Here is a 16515-nt window from a genome sequence, read left to right as displayed (position 1 = left end):
ATACTGTTGAGGGAGATGGCTCACCAGGGGAAGGCAGCAGCAGCCAGGTTCATGGCACCGTGGCTGGCTCTGCTGCGCAGCTGGGCAGGAAGAAGAATGGCAGGGCTATAGTGATAGGGGACTCAATTGTAAGGGGAACAGACAGGCGGTTCTGTGAACGCAATCGAGACTCCAGGATGGTATGTTGCCTCCCTGGTGCAAGGGTCAAGGATGTCCTGGAGCGGCTGCAGGACATTCTGGGGGGGGGGGGGGGTGAACAGCCAGCTGTCGTGGTGCACATAGGCACCAACGATATAGGTTAAAAAACGGGACGAGATCCTACAAGCTGAATTTAGGGACCTAGGAGTTAAACTAAAAAGTAGGACCTCAAAGGTAGTAATCTCAGGATTGCTCCCAGTGCCACGAGCTAGTCCAGAGTAGGAATGTCAGGATAGAGAGGATGAATGCGTGGCTCGAGAGATGGTGCAAGAGGTAGGGATTCAAATTCCTGGGACATTGGAACCGATTCTGGGGGAGGTGGGGCCAGTACAAACCGGACGGTCTGCACCTGGCAGGACTGGAACCGATGTCCATGGGGGGGGGGTGTTTGCTAGAGCTGTTGGGGACAGTTTAAACTAATGTGGCAGGGGGATGGGAACCGATGCAGGAAATTGGAAGGTAGTAAAACAGGGACAGAAATAAAAGGCAGTAAGGGGGAAAGTGTAAGGCAGAGAAGCCATAGTCAAAAATCAAAAAGGGCGACAGTACAAGGTACAGTGACTGAGGGGAGCTCAGTGAATAGGACCAGGAATACTAAAAGAAATAAAACGGGACGTGAAAACATTAATGGTAAGCAACGCGGCAGGTTGTTACATGGAAGATATGGGTTCAACGACAAGGAAAATGAGGAGAAAGGTTAAGAGGAAATATAACTTAGGAGAGGTTACTGATCGAGGTGTTAAGATTCAGAACAGAGGTTAAAAAAGCCAACATAAGTGTACTTTACCTGAATGCTCGTAGTATTCGGAATAAGGTAAATGAGTTGATGGCGCAAATCATAGTGAATGACTATGATTCAGTGGCCATTACTGAAACATGGTTAAAGGATGGTCACGATTGGGAGTTAAATATCCGAGGGTATCAAACTTTTCGGAAGGACAGAGTGGATGGTAAGGGAGGTGGTGTAGCTCTGTTATTTAAGGATGACATCCGGGCAACAGTAAGGGGTGACATCGGTGCTATGGAGGATAAGGTTGAATCCATTTGGGTGGAAATCAGGAATAGTAAGGCGAAAAAGTCACTGATAGGAGTAATCTATAGGCCACCAAATAGTAACATTATGGTGGGGCAGGCAATAAACAAAGAAATAACAGATGCATGTAGAAATGGTACAGCAGTTATCATGGGGGATTTTAATCTACATGTTGATTGGTTTAACCAGGTCGGTCAAGGCAGCCTTGAGGAGGAGTTTATAGAATGTATCCGCGATAGTTTCCTAGAACAGTATGTAATGGAACCTACGAGGGAACAAGCGGTCCTAGGTCTGGTCCTGTGTAATGAGACACGATTGATTCTGGATCTCATAGTTAGGGATCCTCTCTGAAGGAGCGATCACAATATGGTGGAATTTAAAATACAGATGGAGGGTGAGAAGGTAAAATCAAGCACTAGTGTTTTGTGCTTAAACAAAGGAGATTACAATGGGATGAGAGAAGAACTAGCCAAGGTAGACTGGGAGCAAAGACTTTATAGTGAAACAGTTGAGGAACAGTGGAGAACCTTCCAAGTGATTTTTCACAGTGCTCTGCAAAGGTTTATACCAACAAAAAGGAAGGACGGTAAAAAGAGGGAAAATCAACCATGGATATCTAAGGAAATAAGGGAGAGTATCAAATTGAAGGAAAAAACATACAAAGTAGCAAAGATCAGTGGGAGACTAGAGGACTGGGAAATCTTTAGGGGGCAACAGAAAGCAACTAAAAAAGCTATAAAGAAGAGTAAGATAGATTATGAGAGTAAACTTGCTCAGAATATAAAAACCAATAGTAAACGTTTCTACAAATACATAAAACAAAAAAGAGTGGCTAAGTGTAAATATTGGTCCTTTAGAGGATGAGAAGGGAGATTTAATAATGGGAGATGAGGAAATGGCTGAGGAACTGAACAGGTCTTTTGGGTCGGTCTTCACAGTGGAAGACACCAATAACATGCCAGTGACTGATGGAAATGAGGCTATGACAGGTGAGGACCTTGAGAGTATTGTTATCACCAAGGAGGTAGTGATGGGCAAGCTAATGGGGCTAAAGGTAGACTAGTCTCCTGGACCTGATGGAATGCATCCCAGAGTGCTAAAATAGATGGCTAGGGAAATTGCAAATGCACTAGTGATAATTTACCAAAATTCACTAGACTCTGGGGTGGTCCCGGCGGATTGGAAATTAGCAAACGTGACACCACTGTTTAAAAAAGGAGGTTGGCAGAAAGTGGGTAATTATAGGCCAGTGAGCTTAACTTCGGTAGTAGGGAAGATGCTGGAATCTATCATCAAGGAAGAAACAGCGAGGCATCTGGATGGGAATTGTCCCATTGGGCAGACGCAGCATGGGTTCTTAAAGGGCAGGTCGTGCCTAACTAATTTAGTTGAATTTTTTGAGGACATTAACAGTGCGGTAGATAACGGGGAGCCAATGGATGTGGTATATCTGGATTTCCAGAAAGCCTTTGACAAGGTGCCACACAAAAGGTTGTTGCATAAGATAAAGATGCATGGCATTAAGGGGAAAGTAGTAGCATGGATAGAGGATTGGTTAATTAATAGAAAGCAAAGAGGTGGGGATTAATGGGTATTTCTCTGGTTGGCAATCAGTAGCTAGTGGTGTCCCTCAGGGATCAGTGTTGGGCCCACAACTGTTCACAATTTACATAGATGATTTGGAGTTGGGGACCAAGGGCAATGTGTCCAAGTTTGCAGACGACACTAAGATAAGTGGTAAAGCAAAAAGTGCAGAGGATACTGGAAGTCTGCAGAGGGATTTGGATAGGCTAAGTGAATGGGCTAGGGTCTGGCAGATGGAATACAATGTTGACAAATGTGAGGTTATCCATTTTGGTAGGAATAACAGCAAAAGGGATTATTATTTAAATGATAAAATATTAAAACATGCTACTGTGCAGAGAGACCTGGGTGTGCTAGTGCATGAGTCGCAAAACGTTGGTTTACAGGTGCAACAGGTGATTAAGAAGGCAAATGGAATTTTGTCCTTCATTGCTAGAGGGATGGAGTTTAAGACTAGGGAGGTTATGTTGCAATTGTATAAGGTGTTAGTGAGGCCACACCTGGAGTATTGTGTTCAGTTTTGGTCTCCTTACTTGAGAAAGGACGTACTGGCACAGGAGGGTGTGCAGAGGAGATTCACTAGGTTAATCCCAGAGCTGAAGGGGTTGGATTACGAGGAGAGGTTGAGTAGACTGGGACTGTACTCGTTGGAATTTAGAAGGATGAGGGGGGATCTTATAGAAACATATAAAATTATGAAGGGAATAGATAGGATAGATGCGGGCAGGTTGTTTCCACTGGCGGGTGAAAGCAGAACTAGGGGGCATAGCATCAGAATAAGGGGAAGTAGATTTAGGACTGAGTTTAGGAGGAACTTCTTCACCCAAAAGGTTGTGAATCTATGGAATTCCTTGCCCAGTGAAGCAATAGAGGCTCCTTCATTAAATGTTTTAAAGATAAAGATAGATAGTTTTTTGAAGAATAAAGGGATTAAGGGTTATGGTGTTCAGGTCAGAAAGTGGAGCTGAGTCCACAAAAGATCAGCCATGATCTCATTGAATGGTGGAGCAGGCTCGAGGGGCCAGGTGGCCTACTCCTGCTCCTAGTTCTTATGTTCTTATGGTGATTTTAACAGCTGAAGATCAGTTCCCACTTTGTGTTGAGAACTTGGGAAGTGGTTAACTGAAATAAAGAGAGAAGCTGGATAAATTCATTTCTTCCAGCTTAATCTTTGATTTTTAGTTCTGTTACAAGCGGATTTGTGTAACTAAACAATTCCATTTGCTGTCAAATATCCTTTTCTTTTAAAATGTTCTTATTAAAGAATAATGAGAATTTCTGAATCAGGATGTGAAACTAATATTTTAGTTTACATGCAAAATGATTTAAATTAAGATAAATACTGAATGTTGGTAATATTTCAATTTTACTTATTTTGAACATTCCAACAATCTGTGGTTAATGAGTGGTACTATATATTAATTATTTCAGGATCAAAATTAGATATGCTGATTCTGAGATGTTTCAGCATGAGGATCAAGCAATTATAAATAATTCACATTCCGTAGAGTGCAAAGGTTGATATTTCCTTGAAATGTTGTTGACTACTACTCAACGTGCTCATTATACATCTGTCCACATTTTAGTGCAAGGTGTTAAAATAGTGGACAGGGGAATGTCCTTGTATGTTCAGCAATGGTTTGTAATATCACCAGTTCAAATTTCTAATGTTATGATCAGGCATTTGGCTGTAAGGGTTTTTTTTCAAAAAAAGGATGCCAATTCAGTGAGTATAATTGTTTACATGCTGTGACTGTAAAAGACAAACACAAACCAGTTTCCTTGTACATTTTTTAAAGAAAAAATAGTATTTATTGTACTTAACCTAGTCTAAAAATCTTCCAACTTTATATACGCACAAACCAAAAGTGCGAGGATATATTTAGATTAATCAGTGAAAGGTATATGGGTCTTAGGCTGATGACTGGGATAGTTTCAGACGGCTCAGTAGTCCCTCCTGAATCTGGTGCTTAGACGATATAAATATGTTAACGGATGGTGCATCTCTGTTCTAATGGAATCAACGAATGCTGGGCTAATTCTGAAATTGCTGTCTGGGGGGGGGGGGGGGGGGGGATTGATGGTCATCAGCAGGCACGTTGTGCAGGGGTAGAATTTGGCCTTCCGGAGTCCTGCTTCTCTGGCAACTCTTTGGCTTTTGTGCCCTGTGGAAAATCCAGTTTTTTTTTTTTTTTTTTTTAAAACCAAAAAAACGGGTAGCTGACTTGTCACATAATCCAGTCTCTTTCTCTCCAGTCAACCAATTACTCAAATATGGTCATGACTTGTGAATTCCGGGTGCATGGTAACTTGATTATGGCTGAGTGAATTCCTTTTTCAGCCAGTGTTCGTTAATCACTAGCCTGGTGAACAGACCAGGTGATTATCTGGATGTTTTGAGAATGGGGATCTCTCCAGGTAATTGTCTCTGCTGGGGTTTCCTAGACACATTGATTCCAATGGTTTTGAAATGTACAAGGTACATTCATGCAATAGTTCAGCCATTTGCTATTTTAAGTCATTGGAACACAATTTTTATTTTACAGCTCAAAACAGTGATTTTTAGCCATAAATCACCAACTTCATTTTTGATAAAAGGTATGCCTTTATAGCAATAGACATCTGGAATCAAGGACCACATCTACATAATATTTTATTGTTCTTCCACCCTCATTTAGATTTTCCTGAGTTTGACTTGCTCAAATTTGGATGCCTTTTATAGCCATATGGTACAAGATATCAGACTTGCTTACTGCCCATTTCATTTAGCTACTGTGAGTGCCTTAGAATTCCAAAATGATAGCTATTGTACACATGCCTATTGCACCGGATGTCATGTTTGGTAAGCTTGCATGTGATATGAGCAGCCGCTGAAGTGCAGTGCAGAGAGAACTTGACATCTGTTGATTTGTCACCAAATGTGTTATTTTGGAGCTCAACACTCCAGCTGCTGTATACTCATAGAATTTACAGTGCAGAAGGAGGCCATTCAGCCCATCGAGTCTGCACCGTCCCTTGGAAAAAGCACCCAACTTAAGCCCGCGCCTTCACCCTATCTCCATAACCCAGTAACCCCATCCAACCTTTTTGGACGAGGGCAATTTAGCATGACCAATACACCTATCCTGCACATCTTTGGACTGTTAGAGGAAACCGGAGCACCTGGAGGAAATCCATGCAGACATGGGGAGAACGTGCAAACTCCGCACAGACAGTGACCCAAGCCGGGAATCTAACCTGGGACCCTGGAGCTGTGAAGCAACTGTGCTGCCCAAGCTCTTAGCCTCAAGCTTGGCTTCAGCAGCAGAAGCAATTCCCACTGGCGCTAAACAGGAGTATAATCAATTACGCTCATGTTAGTTATTTGACATCTTCTGTCTGTTGCTACAGTTCAATTAGGGTTGGGAGCTTAAAACTGCTACAGAAGGCACCACTACAAAAGCAAAATACTGCACATGCTGGAAACCTGAAATAAAAAAATGGTGAGCTGTCATAGTGTAAAAAGAGTTAAATGTTTCTGCTAAATTACCTTTCGTGGGTTGGTCTGAAAGCACCAAATGTCGATGGTCTGATACGCAGATGCTGAAGGACATTTTTCCCACTTCAAAACTGCACAAACTCCCAGACATGGGTATATTAGCAGGCATGTGCTCTTAAAATAGAGCATGACTGGGTGAAAGAGCAGAGGCAGTAGTGAGCTGTACACGCTGCTAACACAAGGAAGAGGGAGAGAAGGGCCCAGCAGGAGGCCATATTCAGCCGTGCTGTTCCAGGAACAACTCGCCTTTATGAACTCCATGAGAAACCGTTTGCTTCAATTCATCCTTATTGAAACCTGCCACAGCTGCAACCACAGAGCAGGGCAAGGAATATACTGGCAGCAGCTGTGAAGGTGACTATGCCAAATTGCTAATGTCATCTCACCATTTGCCATCTGTTGTGTGAGGGATAGCGCCATCACTCTCTCATCTGATAGGGTGAGTCGCTGAGGAGGATAAGAGGGAGAAGCAAGGGAGAAGACGGCCTCAACAGACACTTTGTGCTGGGGCTGACCATGAAGACCTCATCCTATAGTAATACCAGTGATCCTATCTGAATTCTCCATTTACCAATAGTCCAACAATAGCTTGGGTGGGATTCTCAGTCTGCTGATCCTAGAATCGGGAAACGTAATTGGGCAGTGAATCTGTTCTGATGTCGAAATCGTGGCAGGTGCCTGCCGAATCGCAATTCGCCGGTGCCTTGACCGCAGTGTCAATGCATTCCACTCTGCATGTACAGTAAACACCATTTGCATATCATTATAACACAATGGCCTCCTGCTGGGCCCTTCTCTCCCTCTTCCTTGTGTTAGCAGCCCTGACCCAGTATTCTCTCGGTCCCCCGTGATTCTCCACCTCCACTGGAGGGAATTCCTAAGGGTGAGGTTCACTTGTGCTTTAAAAATTGAGAAACGTGCTGGGGCTGATGAGGGAGAGGAAGTAAGACATAGAGAGGTGCGACTGTGGGTTGTCGGTCCTAACAGTGGCCGGGCTGGCTGGCGTGTTGGCAGGGGTGCCCTGCCAGGGCTAGGAGGTTGATGGGCATGAGGCCGGGGTGACTCCCTACTGGACTGGGGGGGTTCCAGGCACGGACCGCCATTGCCGTGGCCTGCAAGACAGCCATCCTGCTGTGCACCCCACTGACCACCCACCTTGAACTAGGTTCTGCAGAGTGACACTGGCCATATGGGTGGCCCCACCCCTGCATCCCACCCTCTGCCATACCACCCCCCCCAACTGCCGATGGGGCATCACTCATCCCGTCAAGGCAATGCCCACGGTAGCTGCTACAGGGGAGCGTACTGCTGGCAAGAGCAGCGTCAGCTGCCAGTACCCCTGCAGCAGGGACGGGCGCCAGGGCCAGAGGCCTGAATGGTGCTGGACCCGACGGGTGTGGGGATGGGGGAACATATGGGGGCAGAGTCTGCAGTGCCAACCGGGGCCTCCATGTAGCCCTTTGGGCCTCGTTGGACATGGGCAATTGTTTGGGGGTTGGTAGGAGGGTATAGTGTGAAAGGCGTGTCCAAATATTTTCACACACTTGTTGACCAAACCATGATGCAGCATCAAATGTAGGGCAACCAAATGTCCAGTTTTGGAGTTTGGTCAGTTTGATTACTGTCTGGTACAGGATGGTTTTATGTTTGTGATCTTACCCCTTTGTACACTCACTTCAGTGAAGAACCTACAGTGAGTGGCCTGTGCTTGTTCCTTGCACTGTCTGCAACAGCCTCAGAAGTGACCGGGACACAGAAAACAGTTTGGTTTTCATATTCCCCAACCCCCACTCCCACATTGTCTCTCAAACCATAACGAATCTCCATACGTCATAACGTTACCCTGTGTGTGATAAGGTGGGTGAATTTAAGGCATGGATCGGTACTTGGGACTACGATGTGGTGGCCATCACGGAAACTTGGATAGAAGAGGGGCGGAAATGGTTGTTGGAAGTCCCTGTTATAGATGTTTCAATAAGATTAGGGAGGGTGGTAAAAGAGGTGGGGGGGTGGCATTGTTAATTAGAGGTCGTATAACAGCTGCAGAAAGGCAGTTCGAGGAGTATCTGCCTACTGAGGTAGTATGGGTTGAAGTCAGAAATAGGAAAGGAACAGTCACCTTGTTAGGAGTTTTCTATAGGCCCCCCAATAGTAGCAGAGATGTGGAGGAACAGATTGGGAAACAGATTTTGGAAAGGTGCAGAAGTCACAGGGTAGTAGTCATGGGTGACTTTAACTTCCCAAACATTGAGTGGAAACTCTTTAGATCAAATAGTTTGGATGGGGTGGTGTTTGTGCAGTGTGTCCAGGAAGCTTTTCTAACACAGTATGTAGATTGTCCGACCAGAGGGGAGGCAATATTGGATTTGGTACTTGGTAATGAACCAGGGCAAATGATAGATTTGTTAGTGGGGGAGCATTTTGGAGATAGTGACCACAATTCTATGACTTTCACTTTAGTAATGGAGAGGGACAGGTGCGTGCAACAGGGCAAGGTTTACAACTGGGGGAAGGGTAAATATGATGTTGTCAGACAAGAATTGAAGTGCATAAGTTGGGAACATAGGCTGTCAGGGAAGGACAGAAGTGAAATGGGGAACTTGTTCAAGGAACAGGTACTACGTGTCCTTGATATGTATGTCCCTGTCAGGCAGGGAAGAGATGGTCGAGTGAGGGAACCATGGTTGACATGAGAGGTTGAATGTCTTGTTAAGAGGAAAAAGGAGACTTATCTAAGGCTGAGGAAACAAGGTTCAGACAGGGCGCTGGAGGGATACAAGATAGCCAGGAGGGAACCGAAGAAAGGGATTAGGAGAGCTAAGAGAGGGCATGAACAATCTTTAGCGGGTAGGATCAAGGAAAACCCCAAGGCCTTTTACACATATGTGAGAAATATGAGAATGGAATGACTAGAGCGAAGGTAGGTCTGATCAAGGACAGTAGCAGGAGATTGTGTATTGAGTCTGAAGAGATAGGAGAGGTCTTGAACGAGTACTTTTCTTCTGTATGTACAAATGAGAGGGGCCATATTGTTGGAGAGGACAGTGTGAAACAGACTGGTAAGCTCGAGGAAATACTTGTTAGGAAGGAAGATGTGTTGGGCATTTTGAAAAATTTGAGATAGACAAATCCCCCGGGCCTGACGGGATATATCCAAGGATTCTATGGGAAGCAAGAGATGAAATTGCAGAGCCGTTGGCAATGATCTTTTCGTCCTCACTGTCAACAGGGGTGGTACCAGGGGATTGGAGAGTGGCGAATGTCATGCCCCTGTTCAAAAAAGGGCCTAGGGATAACCCTGGGAATTACAGGCCAGTTAGTCTTACTTCTGTGGTAAGCAAAGTAATGGAAAGGGTACTGAAGGATAGGATTTCTGAGCATCTGGAAAGACACTGCTTGATTAGGAATAGTCAGCACGGATTTGTGAGGGGTAGGTCTTGCCTTACAAGTCTTATTGAATTCTTTGAGGAAGTGACCAAGCATGTGGGTGAAGGTAAAGCAGTGGATGTAGTGTACATGGATTTTGGTAAGGCATTTGATAAGGCTCCCCATGGTAGGCTTATGCAGAAAGTAAGGAGGCATGGGATAATGGGAAATTTGGCCAGTTGGATAACGAACTAACCGATAGAAGTCAGAGAGTGGTGGTGGATGGCAAATATTCAGCCTGGATCCCAGTTACCAGTGGCATACCGCAGGGATCAGTTCTGGGTCCTCTGCTGTTTGTGATTTTCATTAATCACTTGGATGAGGGAGTTGAAGGGTGGGTCAGTAAATTTGCAGACGATACGAAGATTGGTGGAGTTGTGGATAGTGAGGAGGGCTGTTGTCGGCTGCAAAGAGACATAGATAGGATGCAGAGCTGGGCTGAGAAGTGGCAGATGGAGTTTAACCCTGAAAAGTGTGAGGTTGTCCATTTTGGAAGGACAAATATGAATGCGGAATACAGGGTTAACGGTAGAGTTCTTGGCAATGTGGAGGAGCAGAGAGATCTTGGGGTCTATGTTCATACATCTTTGAAAGTTGCCACTCAAGTGGATAGAGCTGTGAAGAAGGCCGATGGTGTGCTAGCGTTCATTAACAGAGGGATTGAATTTAAGAGCCGTGAGATGATGATGCAGCAGTACAAACCTTTGGTAAGGCCACATTTGGAGTACTGTGTACAGTTCAGGTCACCTCATTTTAGGTATGATGTGGAAGCTTTGGAAAAGGTGGAAAGGAGATTTACCAGGATGTTGCCTGGAATGGAGAGTAGGTCTTACGAGGAAAGGTTGAGGGTGCTAGGTCTTTTCTCATTAGAATGGAGAAGGATGAGGGGCGACTTGATAGAGGTTTATAAGATGATCAGGGGAATAGATAGAATAGACAGTCAGAGACTTTTTCCCTGGGTGGAACAAACCATTACAAGGGGACATAAATTTAAGGTGAATGGTGGAAGATATAGGGGGATGTCAGAGATAGGGGGCGAGATTCTCCAACCCCCCGCCGGGTCGGAGAATCACCGGGGGCTGGCATAAATCCCGCCCCCGCCGGTTGCCGAATTCTCCACCAGCGGATATTCGGCGGGGGCGGGAATCGCGCCGCGCCGGTTGGCGGGCCCCCCCCTGCGATTCTCCGGCCCGGATGGGCCGAAGTCCCGCCGCTAAAATGCCTGTCCCGCCGGCGTAGATTAAACCACTTACCTTACCGGCGGGACAAGGTGGCGCGGGCGGGCTCCGGGGTCCTGAGAGGGGGGCGGGGCGATCTGGCCCCGGGGGTGCCCCCACGGTGGCCTGGCCCGCGATCGGGGCTCACCAATCTGCGGGCGGGCCTGTGCCGTGGGGGCACTCTTTCCCTTCCGCCTTCGCCACGGTCTCCACCATGGCGGAGGCGGCAGAGACTCCATCCACTGCGCATGAGCGGGAATGCCGTCAGCGGCCGCTGACGCTCCCGCGCATGCGCCGTCCGGAGATGTCATTTCCGCGCCAGCTGGCGGGGCACCAAAGGCCTTTTCTGCCAGCTGGCGGGGCGGAAATTCGTCCGGCGCGGGTCTAGCTCCTTAAGGTTGGGGCTTGGCCTCCAAAGATGCGGAGCCTTCCGCACCTTTGGGGCGGCGCGATGCCCGACTGATTTGCGCCGTTGTGGGCGCCAGTCGGCGGACATCGCGCCGTTTCCGGAGAATTTCGCCCAGGTTCTTTACCCAGAGAGTAGTGGGGTCATGGAATGCGCTGCCTGTGGAAGTAGTTGAGTCGGAAACATTAGGGACCTTCAAGCAACTATTGGGTAGGTACATGGATTACGGTAGAATGATATAATGTAGATTAATTTGTTCTTAAGGGCAGCACGGTAGCATTGTGGATAGCACAATTGCTTCACAGCTCCAGGGTCCCAGGTTCGATTCCAGTTTGGGTCACTGTCTGTGTGGAGTCTGCACGTTCTCCCCATGTGTGCGTGGGTTTCCTCCGGGTGCTCTGGTTTCCTCCCACAGTCCAAAGATGTGCAGGTTAGGTGGATTGGCCATGATAAATTGCCCTTAGTGTCCAAAATTGCTCTTAGTGTTGGGCGGAGGTGTTGACCTTGGGTAGGGTGCTCTTTCCAAGAGCCGGTGCAGACTCAATGGGCCGAATGGCCTCATTCTGCACTGTAAATTCTATGATAATCTATGGTTAATCTAGGAATAAGGTTCGGCACAACATCGTGGGCCGAAGGGCCTGTTCTGTGCTGTATTTTTCTGTGTTCCATGTTCTACATCACAACAGTGTCTGCCATTAGTCATCTCTGGTACTGGCCACCCAAGTCAATCAGCAGAATTCCAATGTCTGCCACTGTCTATTCCCCAACTCTGCCTTCCTCAGTGAGCACTGGATTTTTCCCCTCAAATTTGACTTCCAAATTCCTGATCTTTTCTGGGCATTAAGAATATGTTTTTTGCACTAACCTACACTGAACCAGGCCATATGACATCTCTGCTCTGGACATTCACTGTCTGCCTGGTGAAGCATTCAGTCAGATCTGAAACTGGGAACACAGCATGCCCGCTGCTGACCGATGCAAGTTGGATTCTACCCTAAGTGTTTGAAAATTTCACGTGCAAATGGGCAAAGAATGTATTGTGCAAACTCCACATGGATGTCTCATGTGTTGAGTAATCTAACTTGTCGTTCTAAAAGGAACAACTCACGGCTACGCTGGAAACAGCTTGGTACTTTATTGGAGGAAGCAGATTTGGACGATTAATTGCAATATAATTAAAAAAATTTTTTTTAGAGTACCCAATTCATTTTTTCCAATTAAGGGACAATTTAGCGTGGCCAATCCACCTACCCTGCACATCTTTGGGTTGTGGGGGTGAAACCCACGCAAGCACAGGGAGAATGTGCAAACTCCACACGGACAGTGACCCAGAGCCGGGATCGAACCTGGGACCTCGGCGCCGTGAGGCAATAATGCAAACCACTGTGCCACCGTGCTGCCCTAATTGCAATATAATTGATTGGACAGGGGATATGGGACCACCCTAAACGTTCTTGATGCTCAGAGCTCCAATAATTCTTCATTCACTTCACTGTACAATAAGCTAACTTTTTGTAATAAAAGTTAAATATTATAGTTTGTTACCTTTTCAACCATTATGCAATAGCTTAGGCTATGAAGTTGAGGTGATGTGACCAGTATTGAAGGGGTTGTGTGTGTCCCCCCCCGCCCCCCCGTCCCCGTCCCCGTGTCTCGGTGTTACCAAGAAGAGTACTTCACAAAATACTTAGTAATATTATTGGCCACTTATATCTGAATAATATCTCTATCTCGTTCAAAAATGATACTACAATATTTTAGCACCATTCTCCAGATCACCACATTGCAGTTCAAGATATCACTATTGTGCCATGAGCTTCCTGCTCCTGGTGAGCAAATCAAATGACTCAAATGAAAGGCCGACAATTAATTCTGCATGAGACTCTTTTATTGCCATGCGTGTATGAACTGTACGGCTGTTTTAAAATTATCCTTTAGTTGTTGGCCTGTGTCGCACATTGGCCAGTGGCTTGTTATGCTGGCAGATTTACCACTGCAAGAGTAAAAGAACATTCTCGGTGGTGACTTCATGACGTTGCATCAAAGCACAAGTCGCTTCCTGTAATCTCTGTAATGGCTTCTGCACACGTCTGCTGGTTAAAATATCACAAGCTGCCTTGCAAATGTCCTTCTCTCTCACAATAATAAGAATCTTTATTAGTGTCACAAGTCGGCTTATATTAACACTGCAATGAAGTTACTGTGAAAAGCTACTGGTCACCACACTCCGGCACCAGTTGGGGTACGCAGAGGAGAATTCAGAATGTCCAATTCGCCTAACAGCACATCTTTCGGGACTTGTGGGAGGAAACCGGAGCATCCGGAGGAAACCCACGCAGACACGGTGAGAACGTGCAGACTCCACACAGATGGTGACCCAAGCTGGGAATCGAATCTGGGACCCTGGCGCTGTGAAGCAACAGTGCTAACCACTGTGCTACCGTGCCACCAATGCCAATCATCAGCTGCATATTACAAAATAAATGCACGACAGTGACTTGTTTGACATGTTTCGACATGCTAGCTGCAATGTTAAAGCATCAATGAAGTTTCAGGGTGGAACTGATTGTGTTCAAAATAACATTAGAAAATCATACAGTTCAGACCATATATGTGCACATGCCAAGGTACTTAGTATGGAGAGATCCTTTTGGTCACCTATTTTCTTTCCACATGCAAAGCCCATCTGGCTTTAGCTTACACTAGGTATATCTTTTTGTCAAACTAGAGCTAAATGTCATTCATTTGTTGTTTCAATGGACCGTGCAACACTAGATAGGATCTTACAGGTATGAAAGATTGGGACAGTACGGTAGCACAAGTGGATAGCACTGTAGCTTCACAGCGCCAGGGTCCCAGGTTCGATTTCCCGCTGGGTCACTGTCTGTGCGGTGTCTGCATGTTCTCCCTGTGTCTGCGTGGGTTTCCTCTCACAGTCCAAAAACATGCAGGTTAGGTGGATTGGCCATGATAAATTGCCCTTAGTGACCAAAAAGGTTAGGAGGGGTTATTGGGTTATGGGGATAGGGGGGAAGTGAGGGCTTAAGTGGGTCGGTGCAGACTTGATGGGCCGAATGGCCTCCTTCTGCACTGTATGTTCTATGAAACATGACGTTTTTAATTGGAAGGTGAATCCAGGATAGTGTCTATTGCTTCAATAGCCCTCGTCATATAACAGAACCAATGACTCACATATTGTTTTTGGCAATTTAATGATACCAATAAAAAGCTGTTTGAAGGCAGACCACATGACGGTCAGTCATAACAACTAATGTTGCATTCGTGGCTTCAAGTTCTTTACACAGCTGGTTAATTGGAATATTGAGGCCAACTATATTAAATTACATCAGTTAGTGATTTCTGGAGGTAACATGGGTAGCTGAAATGATGACAGGTGGAATTGGGAGCTCTTGAGCTTACATTGGTAACGGAAAATGAAACAGGAGAGAGTTAGGAGTAGTCTGAAGTGGAGTTGGTAACATCAAATCCATAGTTAACTTCATTACTGTCAACAGAGCTTAGTGACTGGCTGTCCTTTTAAACTTTCTGACAGGTAGTAACTTCTTCCTAAAATGGGGTTTGGGAATGGGATGGGAAGGGTCTCTGTTACTACATAACGTTAAGTAAAGTCTCAGGCAAGCGACCACTTACAATCGATGACTGTAGAAAAGGTTTGATTTATTCATCTTGCAATTTACACCTCCTACTCCCCGAAGGGTCTCCTACACACGGCCCACACCCGGGCTGGGGGTATTTATGTCCCAGCAGCCTTAGGAAAGGGAGGGCAACCCTGCCCCCCTCATCTGGGTAAATCGTACTCCGGTGAGGCCACAGAGACTCTGAGGATACAGATCCAGGGCCTCCTGTAGGGTTATAAAACTTTATAAATAGGGTCGAGATAAGAAATGCAAAACTAAGTGATAGAGGGTGAAATAGAGCACCTAACTGAGATTGTTGAACCTACCACTTCCCAACGCGGTAACACAGGAGTAGATTTGCCATATGAAGGTCCTTTATTGGCATAGGTATTTGAATCACATGGCCATTTTCACTGAATTCAAGGGAAATGCAAATCTTTTAAAAAAATTTAGAGTACACAATTCATTTTTTCTAATTAAGGGGCAATTTAGTGTGGCCAATCCACCTAGCCTGCACATCTTTGGGTTGAGGGTGTGAAACCCACGCAAACAATCCTGACTTGCACCTTTAAATGGTGAAATATATTTCGGGTGTCAGGAGGTGAGTTACCTTCTGCAGGACACTCAGCTAGATTTGCTCTTGTAGCCATAGTATTTCTATGGCTGGTCCAGTTAAGTTTCTGGTCAATAGATACCTCCAGGATGTTGATGGTGGGAAATCCAGAAACAGAAATTCCATTTAATATCTTTTTAAAAAACATTTTTTTTAAATTTCCAATTAAGGGGCAATTTAGCGTGGTCAATCCACCTACCCTGCACATATTTGGGTTGTGGGTGCGACCCACGCAAACACGGGGAGAATGTGCAAACTCCACACGGACAGTGACCCGAGGCCAGGATCGAACCTGGGTCCTCGGCGCGGTGAGGCAGCATTGCTAACCACTGCACCACTATGCCGTCCCAATGCTATTGACTATCAAGGAGTGATTAAATGGTTGAACTAAGAAATTCAGAAACTGAGGGCAGAAATTTGAGCCCACGGTAGCCATCAGTGAGAACAGAGCCAGGGGCGTAAAATCCCGTGAGAATTGGAAAACAGGATTCTCGCTGGCGAGATCGTGTTTTCAGATTTTCCAAACCCTTCTCAGGTGACGTTATGATGTTCTTGTCCAACAAGGTAGGGAACCTCATTTAAATGTTAAAAGTATTATTAGAAGTCCTCCCACTGGAACTTCCCCCTTCAATTAATTTTCATTGGTAGCGAACTAGGAGAGGTGGTGGCGTAGTGGTATTGTCATTGGACCAATAATTCAGAGATCCAGTGGACTGCTCTGGGGTCCCAGGTTCAAATCCCACCACTGCAGATGGTGAAATTTGAACCCAATAAAAATATGGTGATGTCGATTGTTGTAAAAACCCATCTGGTTCACTAATGTCCTTCCTTTAGGGAAGGAAATCTGCCATCCTTACCTGAT

The sequence above is a fragment of the Scyliorhinus torazame genome, chromosome 13 (assembly GCF_047496885.1).
Source record: "Scyliorhinus torazame isolate Kashiwa2021f chromosome 13, sScyTor2.1, whole genome shotgun sequence".
Taxonomy (NCBI): domain Eukaryota; kingdom Metazoa; phylum Chordata; class Chondrichthyes; order Carcharhiniformes; family Scyliorhinidae; genus Scyliorhinus; species Scyliorhinus torazame.
This window is presented reverse-complemented; position numbering follows the sequence as displayed.